The sequence below is a fragment of the Brachyhypopomus gauderio genome, unplaced genomic scaffold (assembly GCF_052324685.1).
Source record: "Brachyhypopomus gauderio isolate BG-103 unplaced genomic scaffold, BGAUD_0.2 sc827, whole genome shotgun sequence".
NCBI classification, from domain to species: Eukaryota; Metazoa; Chordata; class Actinopteri; order Gymnotiformes; family Hypopomidae; genus Brachyhypopomus; species Brachyhypopomus gauderio.
Genome location: NW_027507647.1, coordinates 10,001 through 26,099, shown reverse-complemented (window position 1 = coordinate 26,099; position 16,099 = coordinate 10,001). Strand labels below are relative to the sequence as shown.

General features: G+C 50.5%; 1 protein-coding gene across 4 annotated transcripts in view; it reads left to right on the top strand.

The window, feature by feature from the left end:
- Positions 1-5,691: 5,691 nt before the first annotated feature.
- Positions 5,692-16,099, top strand: part of LOC143508191 (genetic suppressor element 1-like) — a 13,984-nt gene continuing 3,576 nt past the window's right edge. For 2 of the 4 annotated variants that reach the window (XM_076996696.1, XM_076996694.1), the window contains exon 1: positions 12,128-16,099. This exon is cut by the window's right edge and continues 235 nt beyond it. The gene's annotated coding sequence lies outside the window, so the exon portion shown is untranslated. Of the gene's footprint in view, positions 5,895-12,127 lie in introns of those variants that run through there. The other 2 variants (XM_076996695.1, XM_076996693.1) reach the window with 2 other exon arrangements.

Below are 16,099 nucleotides of genomic sequence, written 5' to 3'. Positions count from 1 at the left end.
ACCTAATGCAAAAAAAGGAGTGTGTTTTTCTGGAGATCTCATGCAGGTGTGTGTGTGTGTGTGTGTGTGTGTGTGTTGTGGTGTGTGTGTGTGTGTGTGTGTGTGTGTGCTTATGTTTGTGTGGGGCATGTTTGCAGGCGCACAGCAAGTTGATGAGAGAGGGAGAAGAGGAGAGAGAGAGAAATGGGAGGAAAGAAGGAGAGAGGGGAGGGGAGAAGGGGAGAGAGAGGGGAGGAGAGAAGAGAGGCGAGAGAGGGGAGGGGAGAAGGGGGGAGAGGGAGGGGAGGAGAAAGAGAGGAGAGAGAGGGAGGGGAGAAGGGGGAGAGAGAGAGGGGAGGGGAGAAGGGGGGAGAGAGGGGGGAGGGGAGAAGGGGGGAGAGAGAGAGGGGAGGAGAGAAGGGGAGAGTGAGGGAGGGATGAAGGGGGGAGAGAGAGGGGAGGAGTAAGTGAGTGAGAGGCTCTAAGTACTTTGCTTTCGGTTGGTTTGCTGAATCAATGGTGCGCTGCGGTCTGATCGATGAAAGGGTTGAGGAGAAAGGAGGAGGCTAATGGGCAGGTCAGCGGCCCGGCCGTCGCCTCGCTCCTGCAGCTAGTACTGTTACATCTGTTAATAGTGCTGTCCCTGCACAACACACCCCCCTGATAGGCTGGGGGGGGAGGCTGTGCGTGTGTGTGGGTGTGTATGTATGACGGCCCTCAGAGGTCATGGGGGGGCCTCGTTTGATTAGTAAACATATACATATACCATATACATTACATCTGCTGTTTACACTTCCCTGTCTTCTCCACGTGGAGGTGTGACTGAACTATTCCTATCCTCCCTCACATGATGAGGGCCACCTCTCTCTCTCTCTCTTCCTCTGTCCCTCTCTCCTTCTTTCTATCCCTTCCTCTCTGTTTCTATCCCTCCCTCCCTCTCTCTGAGAGGCAGCATATGGTGTCAGTACGGCGGGGTATTTACAGAGACGTGTACAGTAAATACTGCCCAGATTACTGAGCAGCACTTCTAATCCCTTCAGCCCCGCCCCCTCTGTGTGGGCTTTCTTCAGCGCTCCCTCTCCAGCCTCTCATTGGCTCGTCTGTCTCTCTGTCTCTAAGGATTTACTAAGAGCTGATTAGTCATCTGTTGCTGTCCATCATCAAGGAGCTGCGTCTTTCCTCTTCCTTTGATGGTCTGCCCTGACCTCTTACCCACAGGGTCAGCCGGTGTGTTGAGGTGGTTGTGTGTTAGGACGTTTTTTAGGCAGGTTTTAAACTGTGGTGGTTTCAGTGTTTCTAAGACAAATTTGCCTTGCTTCTGTGTGTGTGTGTGTGTTTGGTGTGTGTGTGTGTGTGTGTGTGTGTGTGTGTGTGTGTGTGTGTGTGTGTGTGTGTGTGTGTGTGTGTGTGTGTGTGTGTGTGTGTGTGTGTGTGTGTGTGTGTGTGTGTGTGTGTTCGGAGAGCCGGACCAGCAGGTCTTTGATGTAGTGTGTGTAGTGGGAAATGGCTACCTCTTCAGGCGCTGTGCATTAGCAAGGCCAGAGCACTGGGTCGGAGAGGGAGGTTAATGATGGCAGGGTCATCATCCTCTAATGTCTGCCTCTGCCTTCACACACACACACACACACAGAATCCTGCACAAGATAAAAGAACACAGACCAACACCTTTACTTCCTGTCACACACACGGCATCGCTCCTAACAGCCCCCAGGAAGCTTTGAAGTATGTCACTAGCATCTTTTGTGGCGACCTCTGTTTCCCTGTATATGGTGTAGCATGGATACATAGAGCCTCCCTAACTAACATGATGTTCATTTGAAGTTCTACATCACTGCTGTGCTGGGACCAGGACAGAGCACTTTCCTTCTGCTCACTATCATTTTCTGATCGTTTGGTCCTTTCAACAACTGTTTCTCTGTTTAGGGAGACTACACTTTGGCCCCCGCAGCTCAAATCTGAAATATATATATATAAAAAACACAAAGACATGGATCAGAAAAGACAGAAAACTCACTAGAAATCAGATTTTCAGCAGATATGAAGACCCACCACAAATCTGCTTTGTACACATTTGATGTTTAACCATGTTGACACACTAATATACCTCAACAAAAACAAATATTGTAGCTGGCCAGACTAAGACATTATTAGCCTAAATTAAATCTGTATCTCTCATCCGTTGCCATCCGATTACTAAGCAAACTATGAGCAGATGATTTATCATCCCCTGTGTGTTACATTTTATGCACTCTTGATTACCCAGTTAGGGTCGCAAATCCACCAGTTTGTGTTTTTAAAAGACAAAACTCATTAGAAACAGCTGTTCTGATACTGTTCACGCCAGATCGCAAATGATCACTTACACTACATTATTACAAGTGAACATGTATGTGTGCATATGCACACACACACATATGCACGCACACACACACACACACACACATACGCACACACACATAAACACACACACAGCTCAGTGGAGGGCCTCCCCGTTATCCTTCCTCCATCTTCCTGCTTTGCATTTCCTTTGCACCCTAATTGCCCCCCCCCCCCCCTCCAGCAGTAATGTGGTAAAGCTAGCCAAAGACAGGAAACCGATGACCCCAGGGGCCTGTGAGAACTGTGGCCCTTTCATTTTCTCTCTGGGGCCCTCAGAGGATTAGTCCAGTCTGTGTCTCTGCTGGCCCACCAGCGTACTGCTGCAGTACAGCCCAGGTCCTCTTCTCATCCAACAAGCACTCGTAGATTTTGATTCAAGATTTTGACTGTTTCGTTCCCATAGTCTGCACAGATAGTGTGCAGTTCAGCCCTTGTGACTTTACTCTGTGTTTGCCCAGAGGCCTGAGGAGGGTTCAGGGCTGGAGGGGGGGCCCCAGGACGACCCCTCTCTCTCCCCCTCTGCTCTCTGCCAGAGCGCCTGAAAAGACTGCAACTTGTCGTGCGCACAAAAGGAGAGAAGTGGGGGTCTGGGCCGCGAGCCTTTCAGAGCACAAGGGGCCACCAGAAGAATAGGAGGTGAAGAAGGTGTCCTGCACCGGAAAGACAAAGCGAAGCGTAAGAGCCGCAACCCCCCCAACCATACCCCCCCCCCCCATCTCCAGCCATTCCTGCACACTGCTGCCAAGCCTTTAGATGCTTGTCATTTATACATCAGAGCACTGAACAGTTCTTGTGATAAGAATAGTTTGTTAATAAATAGGCATAAATGTATTATTGTGGAGATCTGACAGTAGAGTTTAGCAGCTCCCTGAGCTCTACATAGACCGCAGGGTGGGATCGGGCAGTAGTGTTGGATCAGACATGGAGGATCTCTCTTTGTTTTTGATTTATTCATTAATGCGCTCATTTATTCACAGCTCGCGCAGTGCCCACAAGGTCCTGCCTCCTGTGGGTGATATATTGTAATGAATTTAACAGCAGCGAGATCCTTCAGAAGCTCATCATAAGCTTGAGGCCTCTTTATTGAATTAAGAGAAGCTTGCTCAAGGCCAGACGGAGCAGTACAGGAGAGAGAGAGAGAGAGAGAGAGAGAGAGAGAGAGAGAGAGAGAGAGAGAGAGAGAGAGAGAGAGAGAGAGAGAGAGAGAGAGGGAGAGAGAGAGAGAGAGAGAGAGAGAGAGAGAGAGAGAGAGAGAGAGGGGGGCAGAATGGCGAGATGGAGAAATGAAGGGTGGAAAACAAGTTGATAAGTGTAAGGTAGGAGAAATGTCTGAGAGATGTTCAGGTTTGCCGTGCACCTGCGTCTTGCCATGAGTGGAGTAATTGCACTCAGCCGGGTGTTTAGCATCACGGACTATAACATCTGAAGGTATGTTTAGCAAACCTCTGTGCAGTCAAAGCATGCATGTTTTCCAGAGCATCTGACTCTGGTACGCTAATGTAAATTATGGAAGTTCCCCTTCTATATGTTTGTGTGTTATTTTGTGTGGTCATCAGGTTCACATTATGAGACATTTCATCCAAAATTCAACAGCAATTTTACGCCTTTAAGCAAAAAGGAGGTTCCATGTGAGAGAGTGGGAAGTGTCCTTAAGGCAAAAGGCATGAAGACAGCAAGATTAAAGCCGCCAGTGCATGTGCGCGCACACACACACATACACACACACACAGTGTTGGTACATTTGTCAGGATCATGTAGTCAACTCTACCTGCTCTCCCTTGGGGTCACTGAAAGTTGAAGGCTAGGTTTTCAGATGGATGAGTAACCTGACATCTTGTGCATACGCGCACACCTCCACCCAGAGATGCAGCCTGTGTGTTTTGACAGGAGGAGGGGTGCCTATTACAAGTTTTGCTTTGCCCCTTCCCCCTACCCAAATCCTCAGAAAGTGGGGGTCAAGTTGCTGGAGAGACAGGGAGGACCTTGCAAGCATGTCACGTTGAAATATAGCTCTCAAAGTTCTGATTTCCGCTTGCTAACTCCACCACACCACCCATGCCCCCCCCCCCCCCAATCTTCTCTCTCCAGGGAGGGCCATCCTCCACACCATGAGACATGAGAAGCAATTATTATTTGCATCCTTCAAATTTATCTGATAACGTCTGCGGTGTATAGTTAACTTTTGATGAGGCCCTCTCATGAAGCCTCTCATAGCTTCAGTAGACCTTCTTGACTTATTTGAATCATAAAAATATATGATTTGAGGATGAACTGGATGACTCGAGGATGAACGGGTGGAGGTGTTTTAAAGGGTGGTGCACGCAGACACACCCGATGTTCAGAGAGGAGCCGTTAAAGCCCACAAGCGTTTTTCTCGCTCGGATCAAATGCAGTTTTAACGGAGGCTGCAGCATGTGTTCCTGGAAGGTTTAGCTGCCGTACTGGAAAATGGACACAGCACTTCATTTACATTAATACGATAAGGAAATAGAAAACATTCCCGCTCAGTTAAATCAGACACTGTTATTAAGTACACACTAATTAGATATGTTGCAACTCAGTTCATTATGAATAAATTACACTGTTGCAACCTTATTGAACCAACAATTAATCCTCAGAGTGCTACATCCCACTAGTGTGTTTTGTTGTTTCATAATATAAAGAATTTCTGCTTGGTTACTACTTATTTTTCCTGTCTTCCTAACATTTTATTTTTTTCTGCAAAATTGTTTTGAATTAATTTTCTTTAAGTATTAATTAATGTATTTAGACTGCTTCAGACACACAGATTAACAAAGATTCATTGCACTAATGCCAAAAGCCAGACGCCTCGCGCGCAGTGCATGTCCCTGGGGAGTGATTTACCCTTTGTGATGTCCATGTTAACAAACACTGGCCTATTGACTGCTTGTCCACAATAAAGCCATTGATAGGGAGCTGGGCTATCAGCCCTGCCTTAGCGGAATACTGCCGTGCTATGGCAAATGGCTGACCCCTGGTGGCCACTTTGGAAAACGTCACATCTCCTTTATAAGTTCATTTGAGTTTTAGCTATTGTAACTCCTTTCCTTTCTTTTTGTGTCTATAAAATAAGCAAAACCCAAAATAAAAGAGTAGTAAAACGGCGTTTTGTGATATGCACCAGAAGAAAGAAACGCTGAGTTGAATCATGGTCATCCTAAGAGTTTAAAACACTCTTCTGTCTCTTCTCCTGGCTTTTGTAACAATGTGCGCTGTGGCCTCCGGAGGCGTGACGCTCGAGCAGGTGCTTGTCCCCCTCCCCGTCCCCCTCCACCCCTCCTCCTCCACCCCTCCACCCCTCCACCTCCTCCTCCACCCCCTGGAGGCAGGAAGCTCCACCTCTCAGCGGGACAGCCGCTCCGTTGTGGCGTCGACTCGGAGCTTCTTCTCTTGTGTCAACAAAGTGAAGCTGTCCACGCCGAGCTGTGTGATACAATGGATATATGTGTCCGCGGCTAGTGGGGTTTATAAAGGACCGGGACGTTACACTCCTTAGGACGTTACACTCCTTAGCGGTGAGTTTGATTCATGTTCGTTTGTGGTAGCGAATTGTTTTTTTAAAAACCGCGCGAGCGCACGGAACGTGTTGGCGGCGGCGGAGTCGGTAAAGGGAGCGAGGAAACGCGGAGCCTGGCGGACACACACGGTTCGGTGCCGACACCCCCCTACAGCGTGTGTGTGGTTCCGCTCTGTGCAACATTTCAGATCAACTCTGTTCGGATTCTTCACGTGTGTTGCGGTGTGGCGACCGTGGACCCGAACATCTCCCGTGCGGGTCATTGTTTCACACCACCTAACTGGGTCACGTTTAACAGAGACTACTACACCAAATACGCCCTTTAGTAAAACTGTACTTTAATGGGCTGGTGATGCATTAGATATTGAACCATAAATGATGTACCGGACCAGTAACGCTGCGGTCACTACGAACACCCGGGCTCGCTGGATCGTCCAGCTCATTACCGGTGTCGCTCGGAGCGGCTGCCCGACACTTTAATGATTACTTCAATGATTTTATTTCCTTTTCTGCTGTTTTCGGTGAACACTCCGGTTCTTGGACTTAAGGGCGCGTTCCTCTCAACATCGCTGACGGATCTGTGTGTGTGTGTGTGTGTGTGTGTGTGTGTGTGTGTGTGTGTGTGTGTGTGTGTGTGTGTGTGTGTGTGTGTGTGTGTGTGTCCAGGACGTCATGACCACTTTGAGCTGTGATCGTAAATGACTATGTCTGCTCCAAACATTGTAATATAGTATAAGCTCTGCTCGGTGCCCGGTCCGCTCGGTGCCAGGTCGCTCGTCCACCACCGCAGAGGCGCGATGCAGCTGCCGCTAAAAACGTGCTGCTCTTTGTGACCCTTTGGTAAACGGTCAAGTGGAGTGAATATGTGCGGTTCAATGACAAGTCTGGTTCGTGTAGCAAAAAACAAAAAACGAGCATTAATCGATTAATTTGTCACTATGACCAAGGCAGCCTGTAGAGTCGCGATTATATTCGTGGAAACTATTACATGAAAATGAAAGTGGCCATACGTGGTGGATTTGTGTGTGTGTGTATATATATATATATATATATATATATATATATATATATATATATATATATATATATATATATATATATATATATATAAATAATTGTGTATAAATATACATATTATATATGTATATAATATATATAAATTATGTATAAATTGTGGCAGGCCTCAGTTGGCCTCGATATGGTGTTGATGTGACAGTTTGTCAGCTGGAAAAGGCAGAAGTGGATTCTCTGAAGAGTAATTAAGCCTCTGTAATCTCTGGTGTTTACGTTCAATGCCTAAAGAAAAAGGTGACCTAGTTTTGCATGTTCTTATCTCAACCAAATGCTTGAAAAGTGCTCCATTAGAGCTGACTCTAGCATGTCCCCCGAGTTTGCATGTCCTCAAATGGCACATTTGCCTTTACTGACAATGTATTTGACTAGCATTAAAAGCAGCGACTTGTTGTTGTGGCTGTAGGAAGATCTGTGGGCAGGAGAACGGAAGAGTGAGGTACATCTGGGCCTCTGCTGGAGGCTTTTGGTGTTCAAACCATGGTCAGATTTCAGTGACCAAAAGGTTTACTTGATGTTTGTTTGTTTGTTTTTGTATATTTTTTTCTTTTTGATGTGGGCAGGCATTTTCACGAGGCACCTATGTTGGGGTCCTCGCGCATGTAGACTGATGCCTGTTTGAGGCACAGATAAACAGGAAGTGGCGGAGCAGCTGTGTAAATGCATCGTAAACCACCTGTCTACAGACAGCCATTACAGAGAGCAAAGCCCTTTAGAACCCAGAGGACGTGCTGCCCATCAGAACCCCCCCCCCCCCCCCCCCATCTGTCTATCTCTGGCTCACCATTCCATCTAGTTGTATGCATACAGAGGGGAAAATTATACTTCCTTATAGTGACAACACTTCCTAATAACAGTGTTATCTCTTTTCAGCGATTCCCGTCTTCAGCATTGTTGTGTTATTAGTCAACACCAGACTGCCTTGTACCGTCTTCGTTAACATCAAGGGTAAACTTCTCTTGAACTTTCTCATGAGACTCAGCTTCTAGATGAGGTTAAACATGGCCACCAGCCATATGGACGCCGCCTATCCAGGCAGTTCACAGTAGTGTAGGAACAAATGAAAAGAGAATTATAGCTGGAAACCTGTCTACACACACACACACGCCTACACACACACACACACACACACACACTTCCCCTCCCCCTTTCCTTTAGTCCTGCACTGTGTGTGTGTGTGTGTGTGGCGGCTGCTGTATGTTTGTGTGGGGGTGGGTGGGTGTGTGAGTGTGTGTGCGGGTGATGGCCTCTGGGAGTTGGTGTGTTTGGTGATACTGTGCGTCAGCAGGCTTTAGATGCGCGCTAGTCTCGACCGTAGAGTGTGGGCACGAACAGGAAAGACAGGCTAAAGCCCTTCCCCTGCCAGTGCGGTCACATGACACGCCACACACACTCGCACACACACACACACGCGCGCGCGCGCGGCCGCCCCATCGTCAGTTACATGTCGTTTGATCACGATTTCACTCGGAAAGAAGCGCGCCTGTGATTTGCCTACCCTCCACAGTCAAATACAGGGTTGGGCGGGTTATGCAAATCAGCCTGGTGGAATATGCAAATCAGCTTGGTGAGGCAGCGTGGACATCCTGACAGGCTGGTCCCTCCCTCCAGATGGGTCTGAGCGTGCCTGACCGCCCCCTCAGGCCAGCGAGGTTTTCCGGCCGCCTGCCATCTCCGCGCTCGTGGCTGGCAGCCGGCGGGACGCCACCCTCCGTGACGCAGAGGCCGCTCGATATAGACGCGTTACCAGACGCCGTGGACGAATCAAAGGAAATTGGGCGGTGCGATGTGAAATGAGCCTGGCGGCTGTCGGCAGCTAGCCGGTTCTCTCCGCTGAGGCGCGTACGTCCGGACAGGCCAGCACCCCTGTGGGCCCGCCTGGCCTTCCCACGGTGGGTGCCGTGAGCACTGTTGAGAGAGGCAACAACAGTGTTTGACAGTTGCTCGGTCTAATCCCCTCTGGAGCTGATAAGCAGCACCTAGACAAACGTAGCACGAGAAACGCTGGAGTGAGAGATAAGAGGCATGAACAACACACACACACACACACACACACACAACCATACACTGCCTTATCGCCCTCTAGTTTGCTCGAACACACAGCTGAGTTCACAAAGCCTTTGGCAGTGTGTGTTTGTGTGCAGTGTGTGTGTGTGTGTGTGTGTGTGTGTGTGTGTGTGTGCAGTGTCCTCGTCAGAGGCTTAGCTCGCCTCTCCACTGCACACAAGTTTCTAGCCCCAGCAGCAGGCTCAGGACATTGTGTGTTTGTGTGTGTGTATTTTATGTGGGGTGTGTTTGTGTGAGAGAGTGGAGAACCCAAGGCAGCTACCATTAAAGTCTCATGTATCAGTTACATCGCATTCAGCAGGAATGCCAGGACTTTGGGTCCTGCCTGTGTCCTGCTGCTGTGTAGTCCTGCCACTCAGGACAGCCCTCCACTCTGGGGCCACTGAGAGACGCACACCGAGCCCAGATGCCGTGTTTATTAATCGGTGATCACACCTGCTTTTTGGAGGGGATTCTAGAACAAGCAGTGTTGTCACTCACACATAAACACATACATGTGTACACACACACACACACACACACACACACACACTCACTCACAGTCAGATGTCTAAGAGCAAGAGAAAGCTTTCATTATAACTCACCCAGGAGTGCCTCAACCAGATGCCTGATCAGCTGAATGTCATATGGTGTGTGTGTGTGTGTGTGTGTGTGTGTGTGTGTGTGTGTGTGTGTGTGTGTGTGTGTGTGTGTGTGTGTGTGTGTGTGTGTGTGTGTGTGTGTGTGTGTGTTTTGGTGTTAGAGAGGAAGTGTGACTGCCTACTTGTTCTACTTGTTTGTTTGTGTGGATTAGGCCAGCATAGCTAGAATACCTTTCTTGCATTCCACCAGTATTTAGTATTTAACGGTCTCATTCCTGAAACCAGTATTCACCATGAGAGGCAGGTGTGAGTACATTAAAACTGCATTACCCATGGTTCTTCCTGTTTTTCCCCCTTAACTAAGAAGAAATTAATGAGCTCTTTTTGGAGCTGAGTGTAGTTCATTAATTGGAGCACAGTGCCAGGTCTTACCCGTGGGCCCCTGTGTCCCAGTCAGGCTTCCAGAGTGTGACCATGGAGACGGGCTCAGCGTGTGGCTACAGATGAGCCTAGAGAGAAATGAAGCACCACCAACTATTTATCATGCGTGTACACACACACACACACACACACACACATACAGCTTTCCCTTACACACGTGTGAGCACACACACACACACACACACACACATGGCTTCCTTTCCTCGTTCATGATGAGTTCTCTGTCTTTCTCTCGCTCTCTCTCTCTCTAACTGCTTTTCTCTCAAGCCGACTATTATGTTGTAATTGGGGTGGTGTGTGTGTGTGTGTGTGTGTGTGTGTGTGTGTGTGTGTGTGGGGCGCAGGGGTTACGGTCGCTGCGCCATGGTAGAGTACAGGGAGTAGTAATTAGCAAACCGCAGGCACCATCAGAGCTCTGATTAGCCATGGCTCTTGAACCATTAACACAGGAGTCCACCGCCACGACCCACCCAGAGAGAGAAGCTCTGACGTGGAGAGAGATGGGGGGAGGAGAGGGGGATACAGGTAGAGGAGGAGATGGAGAGAAGGAGAAAGAGAGGGAGGTAGAGAAGGAGAGGGAGAGCGAGGGGTAGGTATAGAAGGAGAGAGATGGGGAGGTAGAGGGCCATGCCGAGCTGCTGGAAGTGCATGGTGTTCTTTGCATGGTGCTGACCCTGATATCTCCACATTTAGGATAGATCACCATCTGGCAGAGCGGACATGATTGAGCATGTGTTACTGATGGGCATGGGTGCTCGTCTGTGTGTATGTTGGGGGGTGAACTCGGTGTTTGTGTTTGTGATCTCTGATACACCTCAGAAGAAACACAAATGTCCACACACACCCACGCATGGAACAACACATGTTGGGTCCTGTTGAGAGAGAGAGAGAGAGAATAGAGTGATGGAGGGAGAGAGCAAGAAGGAGTGAGGGGGAACTGGAGCCTCATTGCCCTCTTTAGGCGTGTATGTAGTTCCCAGAGCTTCAGTCTGCTGTGCTGAAAGAGGCAGCTGGAGTCAGACAGCACACAGCTGAGGACGCTGATCAGTGTGTGAGCGTATGATGGGGCAGCCTCCACACACACACACTCCGTCTCCACCTACTTCTTCAGCCCAGCCTACCGTGGTCCGGCCTAGACCCCCACGGGCTCGGCGATGCAGGGGCGGGATGGCAGGGAGCTCTGTGGAGCTGCTTAATGGTGCTGAGGAGGACTGGGATACTGGGCTACTGAGGTAATGGGCTACTGAGGTACTGGGCTACATGGGTACTGGGCTACTGAGGTACTGGGCTACTGAGGTACTGGGCTACTGAGGTACTGGGCTACTGAGGTACTGGGCTACTGAGGTACTGGGCTACTGGGCTACTGAGGTACTGGGGTACTGGGCTACTGGGGTACTGGGCTACTGAGGTACTGGGGTACTGGGCTACATGGGTACTGGGCTACTGAGGTACTGGGCTACATGGGTACTGGGCTACTGAGGTACTGGGCTACTGAGGTACTGGGCTACTGAGGTACTGGGCTACTGAGGTACTGGGCTACTGAGGTACTGGGGTACTGGGCTACATGGGTACTGGGCTACATGGGTACTGGGCTACGCGGGTACTGGGCTACGCGGGTACTGGGCTACGCCGTGTGCCATCTGGCTGGCGTGAGGATGCTCGTGCGTTGTGCAGGGACTCTCCCATTGGCCAACAGCAGCATTTTAATGGATATGCCGCCTTGCAAACCCCTCCTCTGGTGGAGGCTTTGTGTGTGTGTGTGTGTGTGTGTGTGTGTGTGTGTGAGTGTGTGTGGAGATGCAGACTGCTTTGCGGCAGCGGTATTTCTTTAGGTAGAATGAAGCATGGTGTGATGTGTACCCTGCAGGCGTCCTGTAGAGGGAGCCGTAGAGGCGTGTGGGGGTGTCAGAGGAGGAGCAGTGGAGCTGACGGAGGCACACGGCACTGCAGGTGGAGCAGCTGGGGGTGTGAACTGGAGGGACGGGGTGTGTGTGTGTGTGTGTGTGTGTGTGTGTGTGTGTGTGTGTGTGTGTGTGTGTGTGTGTGTGTGTGTGTGTGTGTGTGTGTGTGTGTGTGACAGACCCCCCCTGCTGCTTTCCTTTGTGCTCTGCCAGGCAGGTAGAGAAAGGAGTGGGGGAGGGGTGTGCACACGTGTTTGTGTGCATGTGTGTGTTTGGACTGTGTGTGTGTGTGTGTATTTGAGAAAGAGGAAGACTGAGGAACCTACTGATCCACATAGAACCTAGAGGATCCACATATAACCCAGAGGATCCACATAGAACCCAGAGGATCCACATAGAACCCATATTTGGGTGGAAAGCCTCTGAGCTCTGTCTGTGTCTCCGTCTGTCTGTGCCTCTGTCTGTCTGTGTCTCCGTCTGTCTGTGTCTTTGCTATAATGGTTCCTCTGCTTTTGCTCTTTAGTGGAGCTGGATACAGGCATATGTGTAATGGTGGCACACACACACACACACACACACACACCCTTTAATTGTGTGCTGCCTTGTAAATTTCCCACCTTGTTCTCCCATTCTGAGTGAAATCACCCCCAAATCCTCCAGATAGGGCAGATATATCACTATGCAGGACTAAAGCGCTGACCATATGGACACATTGATGCTTTGGCTTTTCTGCCTTATAAGCACATAGTTGCACAAACACACACACACGCACATGCAGCAGTTTCCAGGTAAGCAGAGGCAGATAAGCTCCACTAGATAGCACCATCCATCGCTTCTTTTAACGAGCTGATAGGCAAATCTGTTCCTGGTTAAAGAGGACGAGCCCTCTACAGCCCCGTTATCTGCTCACCAGGCCCAGTCATGCTGGAGCCATTGGAGGATTAGCCCTGCGCTCCTGGGGCCGTGCGTGCGTGCGTGTGTGTGTGTGTGTGTGTGTGCGCTGATGTGGCCTGGTGTGTGTGGATGACACAGTGGAGAAGGACCCCTAACAGCCCCCCGGGCTTCTCCATGGCGCTGGTGGTGTCCTCCCTGGGCCGCGATATCTCAGGCAGGACCATAGGGGGCGCTGTGGAGTGATCGGCTCAATGCCTGGCAGCTGGTGAAGGCACCGCGCAGAGCTGCGTGAAGCAGAGCTGATGGAGCAGCAGGACATTGAGGCCACAGATGGAGCCGCACCCCCTCACACGGAGGAACACGGCGCCCTCTGCTGGAGGAAAAGCTGTTAAACCCACTGAAACTGAAAGAAAAAAAAAGAATTCCATGTCCATTTATTTAATGGAAGCATCGACGCAGCTCGAGCATGTCTGAGATGGTCTCAGTGTGTACGTAAGCACCAGCCCTGACCAGCCCTGACCAGCCCTGACCAGCCCTGACCAGCCCTGACCAGCCCTGACCAGCCCTGTAGGCAGACGCGAGGTGGAGCACTATGCCAGAGACCAGGAGGCCAGTTGCTAAATATTGCTTTGGTACTATTATGGGAATTTTGTGAGCAAGACCCCCACTAGTGCAGTAAGTCATAACAGTAGCACCCGTGAGTCAGCATGGCCATATGCCTCAAACCTGTACTCATCTTTCACTGCCATCTGTGACACAGACCATCCACTAATGCATGCGCAAAATGTTTTTATATCTTTATTTAGGATCGTGTTAATCTCATCGTTAGCAGCTTGGTAGTACATATTTACGGTACTCGTTAGATACAATGCAGGCGTGCGCGTGAAATTAAATATTTAGCGCCACAAGAGGGCGCTGTGACGAGAAGCGTGGTGCTGTTGGGACAGCGCAGGCCTTTAATAGCCGAATAGCGACTGGACTTGGTGTGTTTTCACAGTGTGACCAAGCGCAGCAAATATAACTGTGGAAGGCTGTGAAGCTGAGTGTGCTTGGTCCACGCCAGGGAATATGAGCTAAAGCCATATCATAACAGCACGGGGCTGGTTGAAGCAGCAGGCGTGTGTGTAATGCCCCGGCGAACAGCGGCCCGACCTCCCGAGAGGCTGGGGTCCCACCACCACCACCGCTGCTCAATACAGTCGCAGGGCTCCAGTGCTGGCGATGGTCTTTTGCTGCGTTTGGATGGTGTGCAGACCGAGCTATGGTACATATAGATGGTGTTTGCGTGTGTGTGTGTGTGTGTGTGTGTGTGTGTGTGTGTGTGTGTGTGTGTGTGTGTGTGTGTGTGTGTGTGTGTTTCAGTGAACAGGTCCAAGCCACTTCAGCTGAGCTGAACTGAGCGTGGTCGTGGAGATGACCCTTGACCCATTACGGGTGGTGAGAGGCAGCTCTCTCAAGTGATCGCTCTCTGGTGCTGTCTTTCATGCTCTCTCCCTCCTTCTGTCACCTTTGCCCTCTCTCTCTCTCTCTCTCTCTCTCTCTCTCTCATATCTCTCCATCCATCTTCTCTGAGAAAGCAGTGAGCAAAGAAAGAGGAAATGAGTAAAAGTAGCAAGTGGTTCTGTGCTGTGATGACACTGGTGAGGGGGCGGAGAGATGAGTCCTCTCTTTAACTGTTTCATGCTGCTGCTCGTCTGCCTGTCCACTGTACAGGCCCCTCAGCTTACTACTGCCGCTCTACCTGTCCACTGTACAGGCCCCTCAGCTTACTACTGCCGCTCTACCTGTCCACTGTACAGGCCCCTCAGCTTACTGCCGCTCTACCTGTCCACTGTACCGGCCCCTCAGCTTACTACTGCCGCTCTACCTGTCCACTGTACAGGCCCCTCAGCTTACTGCCGTTCTACCTGTCCACTGTAGAGGCCCCTCAGCTTACTGCCGCTCTACCTGTCCACTGTACAGGCCTCTCAGCTTACTGCCGCTCTACCTGTCCATTGTACAGGCCCCTCAGCTTACTACCGCTCTACCTGTCCACTGTACAGGCCCCTCAGCTTACTGCCGCTCTACCTGTCCACTGTACGGGCCCCTCAGCTTACTACTGCCGCTCTACCTGTCCACTGTACAGGCCCCTCAGCTTACTACTGCCGCTCTACCTGTCCACTGTACAGGCCCCTCAGCTTACTACTGCCGCTCTACCTGTCCACTGTACAGGCCCCTCAGCTTACTACTGCCGCTCTACCTGTCCACTGTACAGGCCCCTCAGCTTACTACTGCCGCTCTACCTGTCCACTGTACAGGCCCCTCAGCTTACTACTGCCGCTCTACCTGTCCACTGTACAGGCCCCTCAGCTTACTACTGCCGCTCTACCTGTCCACTGTACCGGCCCCTCAGCTTACTACTGCCGCTCTACCTGTCCACTGTACCGGCCCCTCAGCTTACTGCCGCTCTACCTGTCCACTGTACAGGCCCCTCAGCTTACTGCCGTTCTACCTGTCCATTGTAGAGGCCCCTCAGCTTACTGCCGCTCTACCTGTCCACTGTACAGGCCCCTCAGCTTACTGCTGCTCTACCTGTCCACTGCTTATCACCTTAGCTGCATTTTTCTACATTCAGATAAGATCAGAATTTCTGTAAAGCTCCTAGTCAGAGTGCATTCTCTCTGTTTCTGTCTGTGTGACTGTGTGTGTGTGTGTGTGTGTGTGTGTGTGTGTGTGTGTGTGTGTGTGTGTGTGTGGGAGTTAGGGTGGAACATGCTGTTAGTCGGAGAATGAGAGAGAGAGAGGTTGTTGCAGGGCAAGGTCTTAATAGTGCACGCCAGAACAAGCCTCCACCTCTGCCTCAGGCTATATCTCTATACACACACACACACACACACACACACACACACACACACACACAGAATGGCAGTGAGGCAGTGACTATAGCTGTATGGTAGAGGCAGCTGACATGCAGGCAGGCCCCTCCCCCTCCACGGCTGGCCCCGGCAGTGGGAGCATGTCTCTGTTATCTCCAAGAGGCTGAGGAATTATAGGTTGAGAGGGGAGAGGAGGAGGGGTCATGTGACATTGCAGCAGCTGCTAGGCTGAGAATTTCTGTTTTCACTAGGAGAGAGAGAGAGAGAGAGAGAGAGAGAGAGAGAGAGAGAAGTGGGAGGGAGAGCTGGCGAGAGAGAGGAGAGAGATAGGCAGGCAGAGTGTGTGGTGAGCGTTGCTTTGTTAGATAAGCTCCGAATGGTCTTTGTGAGAGG